Below are 8,729 nucleotides of genomic sequence, written 5' to 3'. Positions count from 1 at the left end.
TCAAGTATCAAGGAAGTCAATTTATTTGGCTGGAATTGCAAGTGTATTAATTTTCAAAATCTTTTACCCCAGATAACCCATGGTAGGTAGAAAGGTTGTGGCAGATGTTTTTGTTTGAGTTAACAATCCCAGTGGGTAGTAGTCTAAAGCCCATCTTTCTATAATTTGCTTTTTGGGAGGCAGAGGTGAAGGTTGGGAAAAAACAACCTGCAGACAGTTTATAGGAGAGTTTACGTAGTAATTCCTTCCCAACTACAGGTCCCTTTAACAGTTTTAATGTACACATCCGTTCTCAGTTGCAGGCCTGGTATTAGTAAATTTTGACTCATAATTGGAAAAAGATGCACTGAAGAGAAAATAAAATGAGTTACATTGAATGTTCACAGAAAGCCCGGGCACTATTTTAAGGATTTTACTGTATTCAGTGGAAGTCTGAGAAGAATATGAAACCCATGAAAAAGTGATAAGCCACATTCTAGTAAGGTTCTCTTTCCTTTGTTAGTTCACATAAACAGTGGTGCTGTATGTTGAAGGCTTAGGTGTTTTTGTGGACTTTAGGGAAAAGGGAAAGCGATGCAAAGCATCAAAACAACTGGATTGCATCCTGTCCTGATGCAGCAAGTGACCTGGAAGCTGTCAGGAAAAGGTAGATGTTTCTTGTTGAACCGATGAGTGTGATTCACTCTCTTCCCCCTCTTGCTTCCGCCTCTTGCAAGAGTCCTTATCATGAACAAAGCAAAATGAGTTTCCAAGCATTTGTTTTATTGGCATGGTAGAATCAGTGATGAGGAGCTGTAAGTTTCTGCCTAATGCAAGGATATATGGGAAATTTATCATGAATATATAAATGTTACTGATGTGTGACTTGGTTTGTTATTTTAAGGAATGAAAGAATTGTTATTAGTGTGTTTCTCCAGTCCCTTGCTACTCCTTTCTCAGAGGCTCACCCTGTTATGATTTTTATATGTATCATCCGTTTACGCTTAACTTTTGGCCATCCTTTCTTTGTATTCTGCCCATGGTCTCAGTCAGGGCTTAACACTAGTTTGTAGGTAGAGTTAACGGTACAGTAGTATGATCTCTAGGGTACGTTACAGCTCTCATCCTCAGCTCCAAAAAGGCAGGTTGGTGAAGCTGCTAAAACAATGTGCTAATGTTTGGTAATCAGGGAAGGTTTGTGGTACGAAATTTCCTTTTTAAAGGATTTCGATGTTTGCTGTATGAGGTGCTCTGTGGCCCTTGCAATTAGAGCTGGGTTCACAATGGGCCTCTCTTCCTTACTACTATAACTGGGCAAATCATTTTTAACTTTATTAAACCTCTTTCTTCATCCAGAAAATGGGGGCATATGGTACTTCTGTCCATAGAGTGGCTTTGAGTGTTAAATGCTTATTGAGCACTTAGCCTAGTGCTTGGCATGTAGTTTTAATATTAAGACATTTTCCACTAGATAACAGAGTAAGTATCCTTAAATATATAGTGTGCTTCCTGTATTTGACATTATTAAATTGTATAATCCACCTGCTTGTCTTCATGTCTTGCAAAATAGTGGAGTTTTAATGTTATATGTGGGCTTTTGTGTCCGCTACTTTACTCAACTATATTGTAATCTCCATTAACAGTCAGAATGCTTTTGTGTGCACTGCTTTCCTCAAGCACCTAAAACAGTATCTGGCCCGTGGAAAGGCAAATAGTTTTTAATTGCCCAGGCCAAGAATAATTATGTGTGTGGTGTCTTGGTGTGTGTGTGTTTCCTTGATTTCAACTAATAATACAGTGGTAGTGGTAATTTTAAGATTTTGATAATGCAGAAATCTCTGTTCATAGAGTAGGATTTTTTTTTCTGGGTGCATTAACAAGTCAAGGAGAGTTCACCCAAGTAGCAGGAAATAGTAAGTTTTGAGAAAGAGACTTAGTGAAGAAACTTTATTTTGGGACTTCCCTGGTGGTCCAGTGGTTAAGACTCTGTGCTCCCAATGCAGGGGGCCCGGATTTGATCCCTGGTCAGGGCAGTAGATCCCACATGCTGCTATGAAGATCCCGTGTGCTGCAGCTAAGACCCAGCGCAGCCAGATAAATAAGTTAAAAAAAGAAACTTTATTTTGAGAAAGGTTCAGACTTACAGAGAAGTTACAGAAATGGTACCCTGAATTCTTGTGTACCTCTTATTATTTTTTAAAATTTTAATTTAATTTTATTTATTTGGTAGTGCCAGGTCTTAGTTGCAGCATGTGTGCTCCTTAGTTGCGTCTCGCCGGCTCCTTAGTTGTGGCATGCCAACTCTTAGTTGCAGCATGCATGTGGGATCTAGTTCCCTGACCAGGGATCGAACCTGGGCCTCCTGCATTGGGAGCTTGGAGTCTTAACCACTGCATCACCAAGGAAGTCCCTTGTGTACCCCTTATTGTGATCCACTACTCACATTTGCTTTCTATTATGTACGTATTATGTGGTGGACCCCCAGAAATTAAGTTGCAAGCATACCTGTTCATCTCTGAATACTTCAGTTTATCTCTTAAGGATTAGGGCATTCTCTTACAATGGTGAAATTCAGGACTTTAAAGATGGGTGTAGTCTTTAATACACAGTCTATATTCAGAGTGTGCCAAATGTCTTAATATTAACCTTCAACAATCTCCCTGTTCCTAATCCCTCATCGCATTTAGTTGTCACATCTCTTCAGTTTCCTTTAATTTGGAACAACTCTATGCTTTTGTCCTTTACAACATTAAGAGTTTGAAGAACGTATGCCAGCTGTTTAAAGAATGTTCCTTAATTTGGGTTATTCTAATTGTTTTCCTCATGCTTCATTTCAGGTTACGCATCTTCACAGGAATAGTAAGTACTGGTGCATTACATCAGAAGGCATATGATGCCATTATTGGTTGTGTTAACTTTTATTATTTGGTTAAGGTGTTGTCCACCACATTTCTCAACCGGAAAGTTTTTTTTTCCATTTATAATTAATATTCTGTAGGATGATATAGTGAAACGATCTTATTCTTCAACACAGCCATTGATTTTAGCATCTACTGATTTTTGTTTAAGTCAATTATGTATCTTCTATGGTAACTGGTATTCTCTATCAAAAACAGCTTTCTCTTTTCCCCATAGACCTAGGTTCTTGTTTCATGTGCTGAGTTATTCACTTTACCCCAGTTCGGGGGGGGGGGGTGCCCTTTTAAGCTAAACGAGACTATTACAGTTTGAGTATCACACTGAACGACTGAAACTCAGAAATACTACATTACTCTGTGCTGAAGTCGTAACAGTCAATTAGAGTTATGAAAGCTTGATGGAATGCCTTAAGGGATAAACTGCAAGTAGAAATTTGCCAGTGGTAGAGATTCTACCACCAGAAGGCAATTTTAGAGAATGATGTTTTAATTCTTTTATTGATTTTAAAATACCACACCTTTCATTTCTCTTTTGGTGTGCTCTAATTTTTAAAAGACATAATGCAAGTACAACTACATACTCAAAATTCAAGCAAGTTAAAATTCATCCCGACTAGCTCTCTTCCTACTAATCCTCTTACTTTCATTTGTTTCTCCTCTAGAATTAACTACTGTTAATGATCTGCTGTTAACTCTTAACCTCCATATGTGTATGCATATTGAAATGCTTGATTTCTATGCTTTTTACATATTCAGGTTATTGATATTCTGCAGTGAGTAGAATTTGAGGATCTTTGTCCTAGTTAAGGACCTTCCTTATTCTTTACAACTGTTGCATAATATTTCATAGTATCATGGTTTAATCACTGATTATAGTGAAAATTGACCATCTGGAAGTATTTTGAGAGTGGACACCAAGTGGAGTGAGTGGTTCAGGGGATCCAAAGGATCTTACAACCTTGCAAGTTATGTTTTTTGTTTGTTTGTTTGTTTGTTTTTTGTGGTACGCGGGCCTCTCACTGTTGTGGCCTCTCCTGTTGCGGAGCCTGTGCTCCGGACGCGCAGGCTCAGCAGCCATGGCTCACGGGCCTAGCCGTTCCGCGGCATGTGGGATCTTCCCAGACCGGGGCATGAACCTGTGTCCCCTGCATCAGCAGGCGGACTCTCAACCACTGCGCCACCAGGGAAGCCCATAAGTTATGTTTATGCTTATGTTCTTAAAGTAGAACAACTTTTAGATTTGCTAATAGTAATCAAGTCTTGTACCCTATTTCAAGGTGGTTTTTTGGTTTTTTTTTTAAATACAGAAGATGGATGTTTAATTTAGTGTTGCTTAAAGTAACAGAATGATGAGTAACATTTTCATTTAACATTCACCATTGATGTGATAGGGGAATAGCACCTTGGTACTCAGCTAATTTTACTGGGGGGAAATGAATTCTCCATATGATGGTATATTAAGGAATTGCAAGTTAATAAGACAGAGGTCCCTGCTTGAGCACGAGCTACAATGGTAGCTGGAATTTTGCCATGTCTAGTGGACCAGTGTGGGGATCCCGGCAGGAGTTTTATCTGCATGGCAGGACAAAGATTTTTTTTTCTTTTTTTCCCTTTCAATTCGTTTAAGACCAAAGATTTTTCTGATGATATACAGCACATCTTACAGATACTGAGAATAAGGTAGGCAAGTTTGCCTAGTAGCAAGCATGAGGCCTTGCAGTTAACAGTAGCAGAGGTAGCTGTAGTGATTGCAGTACCCAGGGACCAGAGAGAGGCAAGGGCAGGAATCTGCACTAGTGTGTCAGAAGTGCTGAGATAGCCTCTTTGGTAGGGACACTAATGAACATGATTTTTCTGTAGGTTAGTAGCAGCAGCAGTGGAGTGGTGAGACTTGCATGTTTCTGCTCTGTGTCCTGTGTGCACAAGTATGAATTTCCACTGAAGGGAGCTGTTGTTGGGGAGGAAGGAAATGGCTGACTTCACGTAAGAGCAGGCTGGCCTTATTCACGACCCACGGGAGCCAACCCTGGGGACACCGGAAATAATTGGGAAACATTTTGCACAGAACTGGAGATCCCACATTAGCATCTAGGAGTAGTCCTTTTCTAAGTACCAGGCACTCTTCTAAGCACATCCCATTAACTCTGAATCCTCTCAACATCCCTAAAAAGTAGATTGTTATTCCCACTTTGCTTCCTACAGACAAGCCAATTGCCTGAAGTCACACAAGTAGGAAGTGGCAGGTCTGTGTTACACTGCTTTTCTGATTAAGTGAAGAATTTTATGTGGGGAAATTAGGAGTGGTGGTGAAAAGGATTTCAGCCTGATCTGAATGTTCTCAATTTATGATAATGTATTAATTATATTAACATGATATAGAGGTCACTCTTTAAGCAGCCTTTCTCTATCATAACATCTAACCAATTTATATTTACTGACGATCATGAGTAGTTTACTAGCAGTAGTGAGATGAACTTCACCTTTTTGAGATGAAAGTGAAGTAGGGTAATACACTTGTTCCCTGATTCTACTTATGCCCGGTTCTGAGATAGCATAAGCTGGCATTTTTAGGTAAGCGACTATATTATGTGGGTAGTTATGTTTTAAAAAATAATTAGTATTTTTAAAATTTTTTATTGGAGTGTAGTTGATTTCCAATGTTGTGCTAGTTTCTGCTGTAGAGCAAAGTGAATCAATTATACATATTTCCACTCTTTTAGATTCTTTTCCCATATATGTCATTACAGAGTATTGAGTAGAGTTCCCTGTGCTATACAGTAGGTCCTTATTAGTTACCTATTTTATATAGTGTGTATATGTCAATCCCAATCTCACAATTTATCCCTTCCCCTCTTCCCTTTCCCCTTGGTAACCATAAGTTTTTCTACTGTGTGACTCTTTCTGTTCTGTAAATAAGTTCATTTGTATCATTTTTCAAGATTCCAAATATAAGCAATATCATATGATATTTATCTTTCTCTGTCTGACTTACTTTACTTACTATGATAATCTCTAGGTCCATCCTTGTTGCTGCCAATGGCATTGTTTCATTCTTTTTTATGGCTGAGTAATAATTCCATTGTATATATATATACCACATTTTCTTTATCCATTCCTCTGTCGATGAACATTTAGGTTGCTTCCATGTCTTGGCTGTTGTAAATAGTGCTGCTGTGAACATTGGGGTGCATGTACCTTTTCGAATTAGAGTTTTCTCTGCGTATATGCCCAGCAGTGGTATTGCTGGATCATACGGTAGTTCTATATTTAGTTGTTTTTTTTTTTTAAAGGAACCTCCACACTGTCCTCCATAGCGGCTGTACCAATTTACATTCCCACCAACAGTGTAGGAGGGTTCCCTTTTCTCCACACCCTCTCCAGCATTTAATGTTTGTAGTTTTTTTTTAAATTAATTATTAATTATTTTTGGCTGTGTTGGGTCTTTTGTTGCTGCGTGTGGGTTTTTCTCTAGCTGCGGTGAGTGGGGGCTACTCTTTGTGGTGCACGGGCTTCTCATTGCGGTGGCTTCTCTTGTTGCGGAGCACGGGCTCTAGGCGCGTGGGTGCTTCAGTAGTTGTGGCTCGCAGGCTCTAGAACGCAGGCTCCTGTAGTTGTGGTGCGCAGGCTTAGTTGCTCCATGGCATGTGGGATCTTCCTGGACAGGGCTTAAACCCATGTGCCCTGCATTGGCAGGCGGATTCTTAACCAGTGTGCCACCAGGGAAGTCCCGTTTGTGGAGTTTTCAACGATGGCCATTCTGACCGGTGTGAGGTGATATTTCATTGTAGTTTTGATTTGTGGGTAACTATTTGAAAACAGAAGAACATATAATTTAAAGAGAAGAGCGGCATTTATTTTTAAATGTCCTTGGTTCTTGGGCCCTGTGAGCCTGCTATATTGTAGGCCCAGATATTTGTCCCATTTGATCCATTTATTAGAATATCACTTGAGTTGCAGGCACTTGGCATCAGGTGCCTGTCTCCTGGTCTCTCAGAATCCATAGGGAGTGGTGGAGACATACAGCAACAAATGTCTCCACGTGGGTTTCTGTCTCCTTGTTTGGCGTCAGAGATGGAGAAATGCTGGTAGGTGGCCAATGCTAAGAGCAGGATTCTGAAATCACTTTCAACCCCATGTCACTCTACTCCTCTCCCTGGTTGTAGAGCCAGGAAAAGAAAGGAAGAGTTTCTAGGGCCTCAGGATCCTAAGCTTGGATTCTGCCTAAAACCTCCTTTCTCCTTCTTGGAGAGTAATAGGGTACTACTTTGAGATACTAAGTTCCTTCATTTCTGTGTCCTCATTACCTCCCCTAACAGAGACTATGCAGATAGCTGACTTCCTGATTTAGCTTTCTGATAGTGTAAGTGCTCCATGAGGGTGGGTCAGGATGGGAGTAGAGATTGCCTAGGTTTGCACCTGAACGGATTTGTTTTTTCACTTTAAATTTATGAAAGTAATACATGCACAGTTAAAACACTATTCCTAAAAGATTCATGATGAAATCAAAATCCCACAGCCTTGTGTTCCTTCCTTTCCTCAGTCATGAGCTGTTCTATGTATCTGACTCCTGAGGTAAATTTAAGTCAGCATCAAATTTCTTATTTGATAAATTTACAGTGGATTTTCTTCACATAGGTCAGAATATATAGCATGTTATACTGCCTTTTCCTCAAGGGGATGAACATGCTGAAACCTTGTGGTGGATGAAAGTGGCTACAGATTCTTTGCAGCCCTTCCAGTCAGCTTGAGTCTGTGCTGCCATTGCGACTTGCTTTGACCAGTAGAATGCAGAAGAGTGACATTGCGTGATCTCTGAGCTTCAGAGGCATTGCAGCTTCTACTCTCATGCTTTTTCTGAACACGATGACCTTGTGAACAAACCTGAACTGGCCTACTTTGGGACGATATTCTAGGTAGAGAGAGGGACCCATGGAAGAATGCCCAGGTTTCCAAGTTATTACAGCCATCCCAGCTGAAGCTCCCGACATGGAGTGAGATCTGCAAATACATATCCCCACAGAGTGGGAGAACCATTGAGCTGAGCCCAGATTAAACTGCCAAACTAAAGAGCAAATAGAAGCTTGTTTGAAGTCACTAAGTTTTGGGGTGGTTAGTTATTCAGCAACAGATGTGGGTAGAAACCTAATTATGCCTTCAGTCTAGTTAAAAAAGAAGCATTTCCTATTGACAAATGAGCAAGTGTACCTAGAACTGATAGAAGCCAGGCTGAATGGGGGAGTTAGTGGGTAAGTGGGACTGTTAAGCATTGTTTTCTTTTGTTGAATAGTTTCATCCAAGTTCCCATGCTGTACATTTTCAGTACATTTCTTGGAATTAACCTTTACATAATAGCTTTTTCATCCAGTGAAAAAGATATTTTCCTTAGCAAGTGTTTCAGTAAAATATATATCTAGTATTTAAGGGAAAGAGGTCACCATATCTAATTTTTCTTCCAGTTGAATATTTAACCATAAAGTTTAAAGTGAACAGTGGAAAATGAGAAATCTCTTTAGGCTACATGTTAAATGTTGAGAAAACTGGAGATAATAGAAAGCTTTTAGTTGGGCAACTAAGATCCCCTTTTAGTGAAAATCAGTTAAGATGTGAAAAGGAACAGGAAACAGGATGAATGCTCAAGCAGAAAGGCAAGGCCATTTAAACAAGTTCAGAACCAAATTAATTTGGTTTTTGAAGGTATTTGATTTGCGAATAAATAGGGACTACTAGTTCTATGTCACTTATAGGATCAGGACTTTATATATATTTTTAACATTACATTAGTTTACTTAAAATACAACTACAGAAATTTTTAAAATTAATCATCTCCGTTTC

At 39.5% G+C, this 8,729-nt stretch overlaps 1 protein-coding gene across 1 annotated transcript in view; it reads right to left on the bottom strand.

Moving 5' to 3' along the window:
* SPINK2 (serine peptidase inhibitor Kazal type 2) overlaps positions 1 to 8,729 on the bottom strand; it is a 208,017-nt gene that overhangs the window by 102,427 nt on the left and 96,861 nt on the right. The gene's annotated exons all lie outside the window — the stretch shown is intronic.

The sequence above is a fragment of the Orcinus orca genome, chromosome 4 (genome assembly GCF_937001465.1).
Source record: "Orcinus orca chromosome 4, mOrcOrc1.1, whole genome shotgun sequence".
Taxonomy (NCBI): Eukaryota; Metazoa; Chordata; class Mammalia; order Artiodactyla; family Delphinidae; genus Orcinus; species Orcinus orca.
Note: the sequence above shows the minus strand (reverse complement) of the source record. Positions and strands in the feature narration are given on the sequence as shown.